Raw genomic sequence first — 22177 nt, 5'->3', positions numbered from 1 at the left:
TCTCCAACAATATATATGTATATTTAGAAAAAAAATCAATCAAGAACATTCCTTTCTGGCCAGTTGGCAAGATGGATTTAACATAATGGCTTTAGCCCTACATGGGGCCCCACAAGCCTTTGATCTCGATTAGCTACTGCACCAGCTCAGGCAAAGAAGACAAGTGTTCCTTTCAGAAAGCCAAATCTAAGGGCAGAAGGTAAATTGGTAATTGGATGCTTCCCCATGGCAGAGGCCTCATTGACAGAGTGATGGGGAGACGGCTGGGGGCAAGCTGAGGTAGCGGGAAGAAGAACATTTGTTCTGCTACTCTCTCCCTCTGGCTGGACTCTACCAAGCTTCCTACACGGTCACTGGTCAAAAGCATCTTTGATCTCTCTCTCTCTTTCTCTCCCTCACACCCCCATAGACTGCTTTGTTCCTTTCCTCCCTTATTTTATTAATATCTGCTCATAGGAAACACAAGGGGTATAGGTGTGTTTTACTTCTGGGTGAATCAAATCAATACAGAACTCACCAAGAACCTTCTCTGGGGCAGTTCCATGAAGTCATCCTAAGAATCAGTCCCTTCTCTTGTTTCTCAGCCTCTCAAGGATATTCCTTCTGCTCTGCAGAGTCAAATCTGATTCCACCATAGATCCCCCACCCCAATGCATGGAATAACAAAGGTGGAGTCGAATATAAGAAGCCATCACACACAACTCGGATTTTATGCCCTAATATAGAAAATAGTCATGTGCTCCTTCCTAGCTCGAACTGCTGAAATCCAAGGGGAAAAGGTGAAGGGAATGCTACACAGGCTCTGGCACCAGGTTTGTGTATTTTGTCCATCTGTGAGATGGCAGCAAAGTGCTTTGTTTCCAGGTAGAAATGGTCATAATAAAAAAGAGTATTGTTTCATTGTTGCCTTAGAAAAATGGTACCTAGAAGTGATGTTGAAAATCATGCTTGTGGACATGTTCTCACTTTATGGACAAGTATAACAAAATACCTGAGGCTACAATAGGAAATTTGTTATTTCAGCTCTTAAATGTACCTTTTCTTGGAGCTCCTTGAGATACAGAACAACTAGAAATACTGTCTTTCTTTTTTTTTTGTTAACTGATAACAGTAAATTTTAGTCAGTAGACGTGGGCTCTAAATCCACTACATTTTGTAATTGCTCTTGCCCCTCCCTTGGCCTGCAACAACCATCCCCAGCCCAAGCTGCCCTCCTTAGCCTGGGGTAAGCTGTCTTATCCTGGGAGGATCCCTTCAGTAGGCAGCCTTCCCAGGGGTGCTCTCCCCCTCCTTCCTCTGCAACCCCTCCCTCCCTGTCTTAAGCTCTGTGCATGCCACTCATCATATCCCATTGTGTGTCAAAATGTCATCCTCTGCTAAGACGGTCTTATTTACCTTCTTGTTCTTCACCCTGGGCATGGTCATGAGGGAGACACAGGATAGGCACTCAGGTAAACATGAATGTTGATAGGAAACTGCATGAAACACACAGTTTATTTGGCTAGAGATGCTGTGGATCAGGCATCTGCTGCAAGAGACTGCGATTCACCGTTTGGGAACTAATGATCAGAGCAGTTCTAGAAAAGAAAAAAAATAGGAGGTGGCACATTAACTCCCAGGATCTCTATGAAGCTGAACTGATTCTATGGCAATGTCTGTTACCTAAAGCAAATATGGCAATTGAATTAATGTATCTTATCTGATTTTGTTTTGTTGCTGTTGTTTTGTTTTGATTTTTGGTACTAGGGATTGGACCCAGGGGTGCTTCACCACTGAACTCCATCCCCAGTCTTTAAAATTTTATTTTGGAACATGATCTCACTAGGTTGCCCAGGTTGGTTGCCAATGTACACAGCCTCCCAGGTCTCTGGGATTGCAGGTGCGTACCACGACGCCCAACTGAAGATTGAATGTTAGTTACCTTTAGTCTGTAACAAGGATGCTCCCACTATCTTGAAAACGTAAGCAGGCTCACAGATTAGAAAACTGGCTTTTCTGAGTTCCTTAGAAGTGGGAAACCCCAGAGCCTTGGGAATTGCCATACAATTTAGACACTAGGTCCAAACCTAGGGGCGATTATAACATATTTACTGGGTGCTTTCTATATGAGAAGAAGGTGCTTTACCTATTATTTTATATGGCTTTATGACATAGTGTTGATATCACATCCATTTTACAAATGTAAAAACTGAGCCCCAGAAAGATCATATAATTTAACTTTTAATGGTAGGACTAAATCCTTCAGGGGGAAGGTATCTTTTTTAATGTCTACCATAGGAGCAACCTGCAAGAGCTTCTAGCACTGCAGCCAGGAACTCTCAAGAATTCTTCACGTGTCTCTAGTCAATAATTTTAATTATCCACAGTTAATCAAGTTCTGAGGATATAAAATGGAAAATTTATGAAATAAACAATTAATGCTTTAAATTGTACACCAGTCTGACTACCATGATGAAATCTTGCTGTAGTCCAGTGGGTTCTGCCCAGAACCTGAATCGTCCCTTTGCCCAGGATCTCTACCCAGTACATGTCACTCACCTGTCTGTTCCTTTGTAGCCACCTAGTCACCAGACTGGCTGTTGAGTGCCACAGAGCTTCTGCTCAAGTTACCCTTATGTCAGAGCCTAGCATATACCACATTTTTTCTCTTCAGGTAGGCACTGTGTCATCTTACAGCACAAGAAGGTGAATACAGAGCAATAAGAGAACATATTCACAGAATTTTATTTTCATTTGTTATTATAATTGCTCTACTTTACTTTTAGTCTGTGTTAATCTCTTGCTGAGCTTAATTTATTAAACGTTGTCATTACTAAGTAGGAAAAAACATTGTATATTAGGATGTGGTTCTCTCTGAGTCTTTAGACATCCACTAGGAGTGTCAAAATGTATCCTCCTCTGTTCAGAAGGAGGCTGCTGTACCTTCAGAGCAGCAGAGCTAAGCAACTATGGCAAGGCTACACCATTCCCTTCCTAACCAGTATCTGCATACGTTAATGTCCACAGTGTAGCGGGAAGACGGCTGGACTAGAAGGGAGATGGTCGTTGAGCCTTACCGCAGTTGTGAGTGTGTGATGAGAACCTGGAGGAGTCATTTAATTTTGCTTTCTCAAACATGAAATGCATTGTTGAGAATTATTTCCAGAACCCCATTAATAGTTAACAGTCTACAGTATTATTTAGCTTTGTTGTTGTTGTTTTGTGTGTTTGTGTTTTATCTTCCTGTGCAATTAACAAGAATGATGGGATTGGTTCTGTGTTTCGCATCTTAATTTTGGAAAAAACAAACAAACAAATATAAATAAAAATCTAAATAAAAATCCAAAGCTGACTCTGCTGAGTATTTTTAGGAAAGCTTTCCTGGCTGCTTTGCTGTGTGTGCCCTTTGCCACGTGACACATGACATGCCCCTTCCTGTGAAGGTCTAAGGACAGAAAGACACAGCATCCCCTCTGGGCTTATCATTGACACCTGAGCTAGGAAGATGTCCTTGAAGTGCTTACTGTTTGGCCATTTTCCAGAGACCTGCCCAAAGAGTTCCATGAGCAGATGCTTTTAGACTCCTCTTCCCCACAGTGTTCACTAAAGTAATTCTCCTACCTTTGATTTTTCCATCATTAAAACCAAAACATATGGCCATTTTGCCTGTTGCCCTTATTCACTGGTTCCTTGTGTATGGATTATAATCACAAAACATCATAATCATCAGCTCCTGAGCCATATATTGTTTTTAAAAATGCCATAGCTGCATTATTAGTGTCGACATTATTTTTCTCACTTGCCTTTTCAAATTCATTTCTACAGATTTATTCTGCCCTTTCAAAAATAAGAGTTAAATAATGTACATTCAGTTTTCGATTGATTGTGTTTCAGATAAACAAAAATAATCACTCTCCCATTCGAAGAAGAATTCTGTATAAGCAGGCAAGTATTTCAGGTCAGTTCGGTTTTGGACTTGGCCCTCAGTGTTTGTCCAAAATGTAGAATTCTGATTTAATCATTTTTCCATTAAGTTAGAGGAGCATGCCAGAGCAAGTCATGCCACTGCAGCTTCATACACTGACTGATTTGTTTGCAGTCATCAGTGTTGGTCCCTCCTGCATTCATCTTTTTATCTCCTGGTTCTGCAAGTCTAGCAGCCCTGGAGCTTATGTTGAGAGATGCACCTGCTACTGGTGCCCAGCATAGCTCAAAACTGACCTAGAAGAGGCTTCCTTTCCCCATCAGTGTTAGGTGGAAAAACGGCTGCTCCTGGCTGCCACCATCCTACTCCAAATCCCTTTTAATGTCTATTTAAAAATCATTTGTTAAGAGAAATTGTTTTGTATTTATAACATTTAACACTCAAAAGACCTGTTTTTGCAGAATAATGAAAGAGCAAGAGCAGTTTTGTACACAACTAACAGGGAAGATGATTAACAGCTGTGCTTTAATAACCTTCTATTCATTTCCTATTTCTGATACAATGAAAACTCAATTGCTTACAACAACACAAATTTATTGTGCTACAGTTCTGGAAGTCAGAAGTATGAAATAGATATCACTAAGTTAATATCAAGAGGTCAGCAATGTGCATTTCTTGCCAGAGGCTCCAGGGAAGAATCCATTTCTTGGCCTTTTCTGGTTGCTGAAGGCCATCTACGTTCCTTGGCTGCTGCCTCATTCTTCTGTCTTCAAAGGTGATACCAATGACAGCCAAGTCTCTCTTATGCTGGCATCTCCTTCTTCTTTTTCTCCCTACTTCTTCCAATTACAAGGGTCCTTGTAATTACTTTGGGCTCACTGGGAAAATCCACATAATCACCCTGTCTCCAGATCCTTAATTTAAATACCATTGCAAAGTTCCTCTTGCCACATAAAGTAACATATTCACAAATTCAAGGAATTAGGACATGGACATGTTTATGGGATCACTACAAAATTACCCAGAGTCCCAACACATTACACCACCAAGTCCAAAATTACATACAAATCTCCTCATTTCAAAAGTTCCAAATCTCATCATTTAAATAATATCAGTCAGGTGTAGGTGAGAATCTGGATCAAAACTCTTTCCTGTGATCCTAGGAAACTAAGGAGCAACCTCTTGACTCCCATATGCAATGGTGGGATGGGTATAGGGTAACAGTTATATATATTCCCCTAAAAAAAAGAGAGAGAGCAAATAAAGGAAAGAAATACATTTCACCAGTTCTAAGTAATTTCAAAACCCAACTGGGCAAACTCCACTGGGTTTCAAGACCTGAGAATAATTTTCTCTGATGAATCTTTCTACTTCCACATGCCCAGAGCTCTACCCGCATCTGTGTCCTTTTATTTTCATGAAGGGTAGGTAGCACATGCTTACAGGTGAATACTTTTATCAACCTTTTTCTGGCTCATACACTTTTGAGAGTCTGACAGCTTTTGTTGATTTCATCCTCTCTCCTTCTTTTTATTCTAAGCTCATATAACAATCTCAAAACTAGATGGGTTTCCTAAATATGTCATGGAAATTCACATTTTGGATAAGAACTTCATCCATAACTCTTCCCTGAGTAACATCATCTCCATTTCTAGCTTCTGCTATTCCAGCTGAGAAGTTCCATGAGTCAAGTAACTAATCTATATGAGTTTCTACTTTGATTTTTTGATCCTTTTAAGGAAAACACAAAAGGTTGTCTGGACATTCCACACCATTGGCTTTTCCTCCAGAACATACTTTCCTGATAATAACACTTTTAATTATATGTATCTTCTGTCACCTTCATAGGCTAAGACTTTCCAAAACCATCAAGTGCTGGTTTCTTTCTCCTTAACAGTTATTCCTTCAATTTATTCCTCCTTTCTCATTTTTGAGTATCATCATCTACAAGAAGCCAATTGACCCCTACAATACTGTGCTTGGAAATTTTAGCTAAGTAAGCAAGTTCATTGCTCACAAGTCCTGCCATTCTAGACAACTGTAGCACACAAATTAGCTAAACTTTCTGCTAGTATAAAGCAAGGATCCTCTTTATTGCAGCATTGAAGGACATTTTTCTTATTTTTCTCTAAGCTGTCACCTGAAGTACTTTAACACGCACATTTGTGCCAACAGTCTGGTTCTGATGATTTGGACGTTCTCAAAGATGATAGATTTTTCTCTACTGTGTTCCTCACTTCTTTATGAGTTTCACCACCACAGCCTTTAACAGCCATGTTTCTACCACTAGTCTCTGCAAGGAAATCAAATCTTCTTGTATCATGCTGCTCAAAAGTCTTTCAGTCTTTGCATATTATCCAGTTCCAAAGCCACTCCCACATTTTAAAGTATTTGTTACATCAATACCCCAGGTGTTAAAAGCTCTATTGGTTTCTAGTGTCAAAAGCCCTACTGGTTTCCTGGGGCTGCAATAACAAATTCTAAAAGCATTAGGTTAATATAACACAAGTGTATTTTTTTTTTTTTTTGCAGTTCACAAGAACAAAAATCCAAAATGAATTTTACTGGGATAAACTCAGGTATCAGCAAGGCCTCCTTCCCTCTGGAACTTAGGGCAAAACCCTTTTCTTCACTTTTCAGCTTCCAAAGGGCACTTAAATCCTTTGGCTCATGATCTCTTCCTCCATCTTCAAAACATCATTCCAACTGCAACTTTCCTCATTGCTTCTCCTTTTTTAGGCCCTGGTCCTTCCACCTCCTTCTTCTAGGAACACTTTGGTTAAATGGGCACATACCCAATAATCCAGGACACTCTCTGTGACTCAAAATCATTAATCACATCTGCAAAGTTCTTTTTGTTAGAGGTTCTGGAGATTAAGATTTGGACATTTTTGAGAGACCATTATTCTACTGGCCATACTACTATGTTCTGCTAAATGTGCTGAAGTCTTTACACCATTCCAAAAGAAAAAAGAGAGTTCCAATTTGCCTCATGTTGAATATCTATATATATATATATAGATATATATATATATATAGAGAGAGAGAGATAGATAGATAGATAGATATAGATATATAGATATATAGATATAGATATTAAGAATAACCCATAATCATAAGAGGTACCAAGTTAGTAAAGAGAAAGGCAAAAGTAGATGTTATGGTATGGTTATGAGGTGTCTCTTATAAACTCCTGTTAAATCAGGAATAGTTATAGGTAAAATGATTAGGTTACAAGAGGTGTGACCTAATGGATCCATACTGGTTTGAATGGGCTAACTGGGTGGTAACCAAAGGAGGTGAGGTGTGTCCGTAGAGGGTGGGTCATTGGGGGTTGGAAGAGTTCATCTCTGTCAGGCCACCTCTCTTCTCTATGCTTTTTGGATGGCATAAACTGAGTACCTTTCTTCTGCCACACCCTCTTCCCTGTTGTGCTGCCTCACCTTGGGCCCACAGGAATTGGCTGACTATGGACAGAGACTGTGAATAAACTTTTTTCAGAATAAACTTTTCCTACTCTGAGTGGTTCTGGTCATGAATTATGGTCAAAGTGATGAGAAGCAGACTAACATATTAGGGAATAAAGGAAACTATCAAAATAACAAAAAGCAAGAAAAGGAATAATAATATCAGACACAGTAGGACAGTATAGATCATTTTAAATCCATAAGCAACGAAAAAAATGCATACACACCAGTTAAATTCACCTGAGAAGATATGGAGATTAAGTGTCCTCTCTTGCTGCTTCTCATGATACTAGCTGACACTTTTAAATGTTCCACCAAGATGGCACACATGGCAAGGGCCAAGGGAGGCCACCAGCCAACATCTGTCAAGGGACTGAAGATTAGCCAACCACTCACCAGGAAGGGTTCTCCCAACAAGGTCCAAAGTGAACCCTTCCAGGAGGACCTAGAGATGACTATGAACCTGTGAGACCCAGAGACAGAAGATCTAGCTATGCTGTGCCTGCATATATTAACCCAGAAACGACTACAAAATAAGTGTATTATCTTAAGCTACTTAGTTTTAACTTCTTATTCTCAGGAAAGCTACTATAAAGAATTGTACCATTCAAAAAAAAAAGAAAAAGAAAAAACACCTTTATCCTTTCTAATTCCAGCTCGCTGCTCTGCAAAGCATGAAATTATGTTCCTTGAAAAAACTAGAAATGAGGAGTTTTCATTACCAGGTTGCCATTCAGTTTGTGCTCCTACACACTTTTAAAGAAAGGTCTGTATCCTGCTATCCAAAGCCCCACACAATTATTTTATGATTTTTCCTATGAAGTAATGAAGCAAAATAAAAGAATTATGTATGTGGAATGCAATATTCCACTTACCCTAAAGAAACTGGGCTGCCTACTACTTCTTCAATGATTAAATTAGCATTATCTGAATCCAAGTCAGGAGACATTCCAAAGATCAGTTGTGGGACAAACTCCACAAGTAGAGCAGGGATGGCTATGAAGTTCTCAGATGTTAGAAAGGCTGAGAAACTTTCTGTTCTTAGGTCAAGTTCCACCATCAAGGTCTGGAGGCAGCAAAGGTAAAGTTTCTTGGAAAATAAACACTTGTAGAGACACTGTTGTTTAAAAATCACTTCTGGAGTTTCGATGATTTCCTTTGAATGAAAAAGTGCATTCTCAGGCATCAAGTATCAGGTTCATTAGAAGGAAAATGATGCTTTGATCTGTCCTGAAAGAATTAGGCTAGGGGCTGGGGATGTGGCTCAAGTGGTAACATGCTTGCCTGGCATGCGCATGGCGCTGGGTTCCATCCTCAGCACCACATGTAAATAAAATAAAGATGTTGTGTCCACTGAAAACTAAAAAATAAATATTAAAAATAGAATTAGCCCAATGGCACCACCAGGTTGCCTCAACTTCTCATGGGTCTGAAAATCAGCCTTCACCTAAGTTAAGTAAGAAGAAGAACATTATCTTCCAATTCATATCTGCAGGGACAGATACAGAAACAAAAGAATATACATTAGAACCAAACTGGAAATTGCATTTATAACTTAATCCAGTATTTTAATTGATAGCAAATAAATTTTAGGCATCTTCAAAAAACTTGAGAAAGGATTTCACATTTTAGGAGGGAAACTATAAAAGCTAGAAAAAATTGAGTTATGCCCATAAATCTGCACCTGAAGGAAACTTCATACCTCTGCTGTCCATTACACATACTCTAGAATGCATCTCTGCTGGTCTTTGGTCAGCTTACCATTATGGAGGATATGGGGAGAAGCCATGCACATGGATAGACCTTGGTCTATGGCTATGTCAAGATCATTAACTATCTCTCTGGAACTCAAAAGGGGTGCGTGGCAAAATAATTTACAAGGTCCCTTAGCTTTAAATATGGTCTAATAAACTTCCATCTTTAAAGATCTTATTTAAGGGAAAATGACAACTGATCGTCACCACCCAGTAGGGCACAATTCCTCAGCAATCTTCATTCTACTTGAACAAATACCCCAAGTAGGGCTGCTTGCACATATCAGTACATCTGCAATTCCAGCAGCTTGGGAGGAAAGGCAGGAGGATCATGAGTTCAAGGACAGCCTCCGAAAAATCAAGGCACTAAGCAACTCAGTGAGACTCTGACTCTAAATAAAATAAAACAGGGCTGGGGATGTGCCTCAGTGGTTGAGTGCCCCTGAGTTCAATCCCCAGTACCCACCCCCATCCAAAAAAAAAAAAAAAGAATTTGAATAACTGCAGTATGGAACCCAATGTAACATGCTAGCTGACTTACTCACAAAGGTAATTCGGACTGATAGAGGTTAAAAGAGCCACATAGATGCTAAGTGCCATTTCAAAGCCAAACAGAAGCAGAATAAGCACTGATTTGTGTTTATAATAATGACATTTGAAAGTCTAAAAATTATAGGGCTGTTTACAATGATGAACTTATTATAAAATAATTGCATCTATCTTCACATAAACATAAAAGAAAGTTATTTTGTAGTAGATGGCTGAAAGATATGATTTTCTTCAAGAAGGGAGAAAATAGGACTTGTTTCAGACAAAAACAACTTCAAAGGCTATCAGGAAATTCATGGAATTTTAAAGAGAGAATCTCACTCAAAGAATCTTATTAAATGCCCTAAACTTAAAAGCATTATTTTTCTTCAGACATCTAATTTAGATTGCATACCAAACCCTGTAATAAACCTCCTGCAAAGAAATAATAGTAGACTGTATGCATTATATATATTCAATGTTCACTCCATTTAAATACAGTGATTGACCTTCCACCAAGAGGCAGGAAGCGTAACTCCATGGCAACAGCTGAAGAAAGGTCACAATAACATTTTCCAAGGCAATTCTTGGCCCTTAGGGGGGATTCACTATTATGCTTGGAGGTCGTGTCACCTGAGAGAAAATGGGTAATGATCAAATTTCACCTTGAGCCTGTTCTTGTTTCTTTTCTAGTTACCAAAAGCTTGTCCTGTGAGTGGTGTCTCTTAGTTCCCCGCAGGTGCTTCTTTTGGTCATGTGATCACCACCTTCCCTAGTGATAAGAGTGGATACACCACAACAGGCTCTGGGTCCCTAGGTGTTTGACATCCATTATTCCTAGAGGCAGCATTTGGAGAGATTTTAAAAATTTAATTTCAATGTCCAGCAAAACTTATATTGACACCCAGAAGAGTTTATTATTCCAGTCAGGGGCTCTGCGTATCAATGATCCAATAAATTGGGAATAAAAGATTTTACTCTTAAGGTTGTCATAAAGATTAAGGAATGAATCAAAGCACCCAGTCCAATGCCTGAAATAGTATGAACACTCTATCTGCATAGCTAGTCCTCTTACTGTGACACATTTATCTTATCTCTGGAGTACACGCATGTCACATTTTTTGGTAAGAGTGAGCAGATGGTACAAGGCATTTTAAAATATAAAATATGAATATATTATTTAAACAAATTTTTGGCTCCTATAGCTTGAAATATACTTTATCATAGGTTTTGAAGTTGTCTTATTGTTTTTACATATCATAGGCATAATAAAGTATTGTTATACTATTGATGCATACGTATAAAATATACGTGTGCATACATGAATGTAAATATGTAAATTTTGTCATTTTAAAGATTTTGCATGAATAGCATTAATAAACAAAATTCACTGGAGTATTTCATTTGTTCTGAATAACAAATATATTATACAAACAAAATAGTGGTATAAAAAGACAATATTTTAGCAAGTGTGATGTTTGTTTTCTCTTTTGTAGGTTAAAGTCATGAACTTCATAGCAGGTTAATTAAAGAATATATAATTCAACCGTCATTTCAATCTCTTCCAGGTTAAAAATTTCTCCTAAATCAAAAATCACATTTTCTCTATAAAATCTATTCAAAAATCAAACAGAAAAAGAGAACACAGAGTCAGTTCCTCTGGTTAACAGTGGGTATCCCACGTTACAGTTTCCATCATAGCCCAACTCTACAAGAGCCCAAGTGGAGCCTCCCAAGGAGAACTCTGACTGCTCTCTATAGGAACTGAAGGAGAAACCCCAATCTCTACTTGACAGCTCAGAATTTTCATAAGAACTTTTGTTTTTAAAACAAACTCAAATGTATTTATATGTTTGCGTTTGAATTCTTAAAACTGTAAAAAATCTGCGTGTCATATCAAACATTCTCATCATATGATTTAGATCTTTATAAAACTGTCCTGTTCTGTCCTGTCTCTCTTGAACATCACCTACCCCATCAGAAGCAAAAATCTCAGTATTTCAAGGATTTGGACACGTAAATTCTTTCATCTTTAATTTCCAAAAATAGATGTTAATGAACACAAAAGGAACCTGATTTTCTCAGGGATCTGACACACCAAAATACTGAGTTCTCAAAATTGCGTGCTTTTTACAAAACAAATTATTTACAATTTTCAAGCATAGCAAGATTTATACAATATGTACACACACGTGTGCCACTTTCTTCTGTTACAGAGGCACAGCACTGTCTGTTCAGGAAGCTTCTATGCTAGCTGGCCAACACTTTTTGCTTTATCCTTCAAGGCCTAACCCTGATTTCTGACATCACATGGCAGTGTTGCTATGGGAACAGTGGCTTTGCGCATCCCTAAGGGAACAAAGGGTGATTTCCATTTGAGGACTTCAGAGCAGGCTCAGAGCCCTGTTGGTAAAAGAGTGTGGAACCAGCATATTAAATGTTATCAGCAAAATTCTATTCATAATTTACATGTCCTTTTTCCAGCATCTCTTGCGGTACATGTTATTGCAACAACCTTGGGACATGCCCTGGAACAACAAAGAGGCTTTACAGGGTTGGGTAAGGATCACCAGTCAAAAGCCAGTATCAGGATTTTGAATCCTGTTTGTCTTCTCAATCCCAAATCACAGTTGCTTCTGGGAGATTTGAGTTTCTGCTCTTACTATTATTCTTTTAATCTTGGTACACTTATGACTAATCTTAAAGGAGGTGAAGAATCAATCAGTCCTGCGAATTTCTCAACTCCTGCTGAGAGCTTTGTAGCTAAATTAAGGCACTTGGTTTATGTGTACACATAATCTTACTGAAAAATCCAAAACCTCTATTGAAGACTATTACAGTATATTAGTTCTCAAGATGAGTCCACATAATCATTTGCCAGTTTTTGTACTTTATGTAAAGGGAATCATTTGGTATCAAACATTCTGTACTTTCTCAGCAAACATGTGATGGATATATAGCCTAAAAATCTTTTTCATTGGTATACATATTTCATTGTACAAATATAATGTAATTTAACATTATACTGTTAATGGGTATTAAAGCTATTACCAGTTTGGGGCTATTAACAATAATACTACTATACATATTTTCATAAATCTTTTTCAGTGGATATTTGCATTATTTTCCAATGGGTATTTACACACAAGAGAACTATTTGGTCACTCTGTAAGCATAGGTTCATTGTAGTAGATACTACCAAATAGTTTCACAAAGTAACTTAAAGTAACTCACCAGCAATTGATGAACATCTTTTGACAGCACATGAAATTGTCAGATGTTTGGTTTACTTTACTTTTTCTGATTTGCTTTCCCCCTACCCCCACCATGGCAGGGATACAGTGCTATCTCATCATTTCTTTGCTATCATTTGAATTTGTATATTTAGATAATCCCTAATGCTAATCATTCCACAATTTAAATGGTATATGTAGATGTGTGTTTAATGTTTTGAAAATCTTTGACTTCTCCAAGATCATGATGATAATTTTATGACAGCATTTAGAAGATTTTTTGTTGATCTTTCTCATTTATATTCAAAATACACCTGAAATGAGTCGATTGTCTGATATAAGGATCACAATGGATTTTTTCCCTATACAAATATATAATTGATGCAATCCAAAGTTAGAAGAAAAACTACTTCCCCTCAACGCATAACAAAGAATTTTGTGTTCTCTTTTCATTCCAGAAATTCTGTGAATGCATAAATGTAGGTTTATTTCTGAACTGTCTGTTCTATAACAAATAAGTTTGTTTTTGAACTAATCAGTCACAACTTTTTAGATCTAAGAGCAAAAGTACTCCATATTTTCTTTTTTAATTTTGAATTTGTCACTAACCTTGATCTTCCTCATTAACATATATGTTTTAGAATGAACTTTTCAATTTCTAGAATATGGTAGCTGGGATTAGGGGAGGAGATATATTGAATCATTAAGAAACTGACTTATCTACAATATTGATTCTCACAATCTCTTAACAAGGTCTACCCATCTATTTTCTCAAATTAAATATCTCTCAGTAATGTGTGAAGTTTTCTGGGTAAAAGATTCTTACATATGTTTCAGTTCCTCCAAGAAAATTAATTTTATAGGTTAATTTACACATAATTTTCCAACAATCTCTTAAAGTATACAGAAAGTGTTTGATTTCTCATGTTGGTCTTTAATTGGTAACCTTGTTAAATTTGCTTGTTTGTTGTAATAGTTTAGTTTACTGTAAAGAATTAAAAATTTCTATCTATACAATAATGCTGCCCATCCAAAATAACAGTGTCCTTACTTTCTTTCTGGTTCTCATGACTTTCATTTCTTTTGTGTGCCGGATTCCATTGAGTTCTGACTTCTAGTATACTAATGAATAGAAATCATTGTAGAGAACATCATTGTCTTATTCTCAATTTGAAGAAGACAGCTTTCAAAATTTAATTATCTAGTATGATATTTTTTGTAGATACCTTTTATTAAATAACAGATATCTCCCTTTATGTATAGTTGGCTTAAGAGTTTTATTGTAAATATGTACACATAGAAATAGAATCATGAAGATATTCTATTTTTGGTTTTAGTTCTACAAATATGCTTTTCCAGGGATTTGTCCATGTCATCTAAATTTTCAAATTTATATGTAACACACTGTTCATAGTACCCTGTTTTCTAATCCCCAGAATCTGTGAATGTTTCTTTATATGGAAAAAAGGATCTGTTGAAGGATAAAATTACAAGATTTTGAAATGATGATCTCAATTGACTTTATTTTCAATTCTACAATCAAAAAAAATTTATTTATTAAAATAGAATATGCATGCCAATGAGTCAAACAGAGAAGTTTGACTTTGTAGACAGAAAAATCTGAAGAAAACAAAATTGAAACAAAAATTGGATTGGTTATTTCAAAGTTACTTCCTCTTAAGTTAGGAGCCAGGAGACAGAATAATAGAAAACTAACTGATTAGTTACCATCAGATTACTTTCGATTACCTTTTCTGTGAAAAGATGAAGGCAGAGGAAACGTCATTATCAAGAAGCATGAAACTGACCTGCTAGGGAAAGTGGGCTCCCTGTCTAATCCTGGTTTCTCAGAAAGGCAGATAAACAGCTTAGTTTCATTTTAGTGGCTGGATCTTGAGAATAAGTGTTTCCAGTTTAGTTTATATTCTGTTCTGTTGGAGACTGGAATAGGACGGGGTGGAGAAGGCCCTCTATAATTTTTACTTTTTTAATTTAACAGACCTTTCCAGATTAACTTAAGGGTCCTAAAATGAGAAGCGAAAGCCCCTAAAAGAGAATACAAAAAGAAAAAGAAAATGGCGGCCGACCTCAGTGGACTATTGATGCTTCATCCAGCACTGCAGGGGCACATTTTGGAGGGGAAAATGGTGGCAGGCTGGGTTTTATAGGATTTTAGCAGGGCCAGGTCATGGGAGGAGTTTGGGGCAGGCTCGTTTAGGGCAGGGCAGGAGGACAGGTATTCCCTGGGACCTATGGTCCATATCTTTCAGGAAGATAGTTTTAAGTTATCCAGATGGGGTCAATGTAACCCCCTAGTGGGAGCTACTCTCCTGGCCTAGAAAGTCCTTCCTTCCTCTCTCACTCTGAGCCTCAGCTGAGATGTCCCTCCTACAAAGACCCTTACAGACTGTGTTGCAGGAGTGGATCCATCCTCTGCCCGCTGTTCTCCATCTTGGCACCAAGGGCAATGTTTTCCAGCACTCACTAAGAGTCTTAATAACATGTATCCCAAATTGTCATTGGCACCCCCACTGGGCTGGAACTACCAGGAAGAAGGCATGGACCTCTGTCCTCCCCTGGGAATGGTGTTGATCAAATCTGGGAACCCTCTTCACAATGCTCTTGAACAACTTGGGGGACAAAATGAAAAGTTGCTATTTCTGGATTAGAGGATGGAGAGTGATTATTTTGTTCTCCTTATTACACTACCCTGTACACACCCACTTTAACTGTGTGGATCACATCTTGCTTTTATAATCGGAAGAATAAAACAACAATAGAAAGACATTGAAGAAGCACTTTTATGTAGCACTTTTATTATTGAACGCTTGCTCCCATTCTGCAGGTAGTCTCTTCACTCTGTTTATTATTTCCTTTGCTGTGTAGAAGATTTTTAGTTTGATATATTCTCATTTTCTACTTTTGTTTTTGTTGCCTGTGCTTTGGGGGTTTGGTTTTAAAAAAAAATCATCTATACTATTGTCTTCCAATACTTTTTTGTAGCATCTTTTCAGGTCTGATATCTAGATCTTTGCACCATTTGGAATTGACTTATTGATTTTTTTATGTATATGATGAGAAATAGGGATCTATTATACTGTTCTTCTGCATATGTGTGGCCAATATTCCCAGTGCCATTTATTGAAAAGATTCTCCTTTCTGCAGTGTATGTTCATGGCCTCTTTGTTGAACATCTGTTTGCTGAAAGTGCATGGGTTAGGTCCTGGGCACCATCCTGTTTCATTGGTTTGTGCATCAGTTTCCATGCCAGCACCATGCTGTTTTAGCAACCAGAGCTTTTTAATATATTTGGTGATTCCCTCCATGGTTTTTATTTTTGCTCAAGTTTACTTTGTCTATTCTGTGTGTTCTTTATTTTCTTATGAATTTGGGATTTTTTCCTATTTCAGTGAAGAATATCATTAGTGTTTTGAAGGGGATTGACTTGAATCTGTAGATCACTTTGGGTTGTAAAGACATTTGTACAATATTAATTCTTCAACCTTTGAATATGGGATCTCTTTCCTCTTGTATATATGTGTGTCCTTTTATCAGTATTTTACAAGTTTTATTGTAGAGATCTTTCACTTCCTTTGTTAAATTTATTCCAAGTTCTTTTTTTTTAAGTTATTTTGAGTGATTTTTTTTTTAAATTTCTTTTTCAGCAAGTTTGTTATTGGTACATAAAATGCTACTGTTTTTTAAATGTTGATTTTATAACTTGTAGGTTTAAGAAAGTTGTTTATTCTAATGATTTTTTTGTTGTTGCATAAATTATTTGAAAACTATCTATCTGAAAGAGGATTAACATTCAATAGAAACCTAAAGGATTAATTTTCAATTGGAGAAAAACAAATAATCTGTTTAGAGATGGGCAAATTATCTGAGTAGACACTTCAAAAGAAGACATTCAAATAGACAACAAGAATATGAAATAGTGCTCAAGGTCACTGCTCATCAGTAAGATGAAAATCAATAGCATAATAAAGTATCATCTCTAGCCACTTAGGGTGGCTATTAAGAAAGAGGCAAAAAAATAACAACTACCGATGATGATGATGTGAAGGAAGACAACTGTCACAGAGTGCTGGTGGGAATGTGTATCAGTAAAACTACTATGAAAAGCAGTATAGCAGTATGCTGTTTTCTCAAAAACAAAAATGAATATATCACCACCGTATGAGCCAGCACTCCCATTACTGGGTATATACCCAAGGAAAATTAAATCATATAAAATAGATGACGGCTCGTCCCTGTTTACTGCAGCATATTCAATAATTGCCAAGATACGGAACCAGCCAAGGTATCCAATGATGGATGAGTTGATTAAAAATAAGATGTATACACACACACACACCATAACATACACACACACATGCCTCACACCACAAACAGTGGAGTATTATGCAGCCACAGAAAGAATGAAATCCTGTCCTTTACAGCAATGCAAGTTAAATTAGAGGACATTGTGTTGGATAAATCAGCCAGGCAAGAAAGACAAATGTCTCACTTTTCTCACTTGCTTGGGGAAGTAAAAATGCTGATTTCATTGAAGCAGAGAAAAGTGGTCACTATAGGCAAGGAGGCTGGGGTCAGGGATAACAGTTACCAAAACACAATTAAGTAAGATAAATGATCTCTAATGATATATAGAACAGTACAGTCTACAACCATCCCTTGTGAATTTCAAAATAACTGGAGTCTATAACAATTTATTATATATTTCAAAATATCTCGAAGAGTTTGAAGCTTCCCAACACATAAAAATGATAATTGTTTGAGGAGACAAAAATGCTTCTTTATTTTTATGTATCAAATTATCACAGTGTACCCCATAATAAATATGTACAAACATTATGTGTCGATTAAATTTTTTCAAGTGTGTTTAATGATGATGTTTAAAGGCTTTTACCCTTGCCTAATTATTTAGCCATGCAGAATAATTTCTTCCCCAAATACTCTATTTAGTTAGTGTTTTACTGTTTTCTAACAATGAGATAATTGCTTCCAACCCCTGTGCATGTGTGGAGATGAAGGGAAATAAGTACTTTTAACTTCTGTTTGTATACTGGGTCCAAGTCAAGGATTATCAGTTCTAGAGTCTGACTTGCTTTTGTTGTTGCTGTTTTTGTTTTGTTTTTTAGTTTTCTCTCATCTCTCCCTGATTTTCAAAAAGGGAAGAGTGCTTCCTCCTATCTTTTTTTTTCCTCCCTTTCTGTCTTTTGCATTGAACCTACAAATATTGACTTAAAGGCTCTGTTAGATGTAGCTGCCTTTCTGCTCAGTGGGTGTAAACGGTTTCTTAGGCAAACTCCCTGCTGATTTCCCAAAATATCTGACTGTGAATGTGGCTCGGCTTTTATTTCAGTCCAAACAGATTTATTTATGTGGATTCATAAATGAGTCACATCTATACTGTCATTTTATTCAGGAGCAATTGGCAATGTCTGAAGGAGACTTTCCTTTAAACCATGATGCTGTATGCCCAGGTTGACCATTTTTCCTGATTGTAACAACTCAACTAAGAATAGGCACACTTGCTGGGCATTAACTCAGCGGCAAGGTCTAAAACAGCTCTGTAAGTGAGGCAGGCCTCAGGTACTCACTTGCCCAAGGTCTCAGGGCTCCCTCTGTACTTGGAATTCCCTGGGTCTCTCTTTTTCTCATCTCAGTGCCCGTTCTCTCTTCCACTCTTTCCATTTTCCCCACCTCCCCCAACAGTTTCCCCCAGGCTTCAGTTGCTAAAGAAGGAAAGAAAAGAAAAGAAAGCCAGACCAGCAGGATGACTCATGTTTGAGCCCAGCATAATTTTACTTTTGTACTGCAAAGCATATAAGGCTTATTTTGAGACAGTTTATTTGTTTCCCCCATGGAATAGCATGATAAAGTCACTTTCTTCAGGAAATATCACTGCTCCTAAAAAGAAAAGAAACCACTTTCTCTGCTGCGATTGCCCCTTTGGAAATTCCAAGGCTACATTGAGAACAACCAAACCGCAATTCACCCTTCACCACTTCCTCCACCTGGAAAAGCCACATGAGTCAGAATCATGAGTGTAGTCGCGTCCCAAGCCTTCTCGGTCATGGCTTGAAAATGTGCTTTCACTGGAAAATACCCCGATAAATCCTAGAGCAAAATACTTAGAATTTTGCTATTTAACAAATTAGAACATGATGTTAATCGTTCAAAGTTGAGAGAGAGTTGTCAAGTCCAGTGGCATTCAGGTACTTGAACAGAAGTTCAAGTACTTCTAAGAAGAAACCAGAGAATTCCCACTCAATGCAGTTGTTTAAAGATGTCCTGATAGACGACAGCTGAATGCCTTGATTATTATAACTCAGAGGAATTTTGATTCATTGGACATAGTATAAGACCAGATTTTTAGTGCTTAACAAGAACAGAGATGGTAATGCTAATCTATTGCTTTATCCTCATGTTTGGGGATATAAGTTGGCTTCTTGAAAGCTCTGAGCTTCAGGGTAGATTATTTTATGAGGTAGAGAATTCATCGCAAACTTACGCTATTATCTCTTCTGTGATGGAAGTGTTCTGAGAGATGTCCTGTTTCTCCACAAGAAAAGGGACATTAAAATTGACCAGAAAGGAGCTGGAGATGTGGCTCAAGTGGTATCTTGCTTGCCTGGCATGCATAAAGCACTGGGTTTGATCCTCAGCACCACATAAAAATAAAATAAAGATATTATGTCCACCTAAAACTAAAAAATAAATTTAAAAAAATTGACCATAAAGATGAGCCCTCTGCAAATACGTGCAAGTAAAAAGCTAACACTAACATAACAGGTTAGGTAAGAGAAGTGTCAAAGAGGTGGGAGCACAGGGTTCAAAGAGAGATGACCTCAGGTAAGTCACTTCAATTCTCCATGCTCTAATTTACTCCAATGAAAATGAGGATAATGATGTCTGTTTTGATGATGTCAGACAGGTGCCATTATTATGAGATCAAATGAGATGCTTTACATAAAAGCACTGACTAACTATAAAATATTCTTTAATTCCACCATAGTCACGCCTGTTTAGGAATTTTGGAGCTGAAAATAGTTTTTCAAGAAGAAAAGCAGTTAAGAAGAATTAGTTCTTGAAATTTATTTATAACCAGTTCTTTGCACCATATTCTTAGAAGCTTTCAAAATAACATAGTTATTCCCTGTTTGGCTACAATGAGATGATTGTGTTTTCAAGAAAGCCTATACTATCATGGATTATTTTGTAAACTATTGTTCTGGTAGGAAAAGTTGAGGATAGAGGTTAGATTGTATCAGATTCACAATTGCAAAGTTATTTCACAGGCAGACATTTTGGTAATTAGGTGACTCCATCATTGCAGATGTTCAAATTTAAACCTTAACACCACTGAGAAGTCCCTTCATTTGATTCATCGTCCTTCATTCACACAGAGCCCTTTCTTTTCCAGTTTCTATTAACACCATCATTTACAGGCTTCTTGCACATCCTAGATAATTTTGACACTGACTGTTATGATGTTTAATGCACAAAATGTCCATATTGCCTGACAATAACAGTAGGTAAGAACCAATTACTGGCTTCTAGGGGAAATTCTATTCACAGAATCATCTACCTCTTTATATCTATTTAAAATAATATAACCTCTTGGTGTAGGATTAATGTCTGTATTGACTTTTGTTCCAATTTTTAAAATAAAATCAAAGTCTTGGAAGCAGGTTTCTAGGTTAGATTGAATCATAATAGACATGGGGCAGTAAAAGTAATAACTGTTCCTACATATGGGTAGGTGTTTTCACACCCCAATGTCATTTCACTGTTGGTTAGTGAAGGTGATTTGGTACAGTGATAACTTCACTGGGAAGGGGCACATCAGACTGTCACTTCACAATTCTTCAGTTGTAGTTCACATTTCTCAGGTTATTTATTTATTCATTTATTATTTTAGTTGTAGATGGACACAATATCTTTATTTATTCATTTATTTCTATGTGATGCTGAGGATCATACCCAGTGCCTCACACTTGTGAGCCAACTGCTCTACCACTGAGCCACAACCCCAGCCCTCTCCAGTTATTCACTCATAGCCATAAATCAGGGATCAAAATAATAACAGTCACAGCAGTCGCACTTGAGTGCTTTGTATGTGCTAAGCTTGCTAAATGCTTTGTACGTATATAGATTATTTAATCTATCCAACTAAAACGGAGAGACAGATACGTGTGTGTGTGTGTGTGAGAGAGAGAGAGAGAGAGAGAGAGAGAGAGAGAGAGAGAGAGAGAGAGAGAATGAGAAACATTCAACTTCAGATTATTAAGCACACTCTCCAGAACATCACAGCTAGGGATTTGTCAGACTGTGATTGTAACATAAGCAGGTGTGACTTCAAGGTCTGAATTCTTAACCATGGCTTTACTTGACTAGAACAAAATAGTTATTAGAAATGATTGTGTGTGTTCCAACAGAGCAGGATTTTCTATTTCTGTTGAAAACAGACCGCCTTACTAAGTAAGGCATAAATTATAAAACAATCATATCAGATCTGAAGCTGGATTCAGTGAGTCTTCATACTGGGCTATAATCTGCTCCCATCAAATATTTATGAATAGGTTGAGCTGCCCCACCTGTTGGAACTCAGTAAAAAGCATAAAAACTTAAGCTTACATTTCTCTCTCTCTCTCTCTCTCTCTCTTACATACACACACACACACACACACACACACACACACACACACACTCTTAATAAGAGTGAAAAGAATTTGGGAACTGTGTCCAGACAGATTTGAGGTCATGGGGGGAAAAAAAAAGCTGTTTTCTCACCTCTTTCTTTTTAATTTTTGTCTTGATTCAGAAGCTCTTTTGAATGAGCTGAAGCCGTCTCAACTCTCCCTGACCCCACCCAAACGAGAGAGAGAAAACTATTTCTACAGTAGCTGGAAAACACTGGCTTATGACCTAAACCCAACATTGAACTGTTCTATATCTAATGATTCTGTGGTACAGATCAATTTGGCTGGTTAATTAGAAGTACATCTAGCAATTTATTCACTCTCATCAAAGGTTCACGGGGAAGCTCTACTGCTTAAAAGTTGATTGTGATGGAGATTATTTTGAAAAGAAAATTTTGTTATACCCATGAGCAATTGATAGTGACAGTTTTAAGATGCTCCCTAGTGAATAATCAGAGTCATATGACAGTTTGTGGATCATAAACTATGTGTTCTGATTTATCACCGTAGTGTGTTTTTTTACAAATAATATGTCATTTGGTTTCACACCTGTAAAAATGTAGTTGTGACTATCATCCCC

This window comes from Ictidomys tridecemlineatus, chromosome 10 (assembly GCF_052094955.1).
Source record: "Ictidomys tridecemlineatus isolate mIctTri1 chromosome 10, mIctTri1.hap1, whole genome shotgun sequence".
Classification (NCBI taxonomy): domain Eukaryota; kingdom Metazoa; phylum Chordata; class Mammalia; order Rodentia; family Sciuridae; genus Ictidomys; species Ictidomys tridecemlineatus.
Note: the sequence above shows the minus strand (reverse complement) of the source record.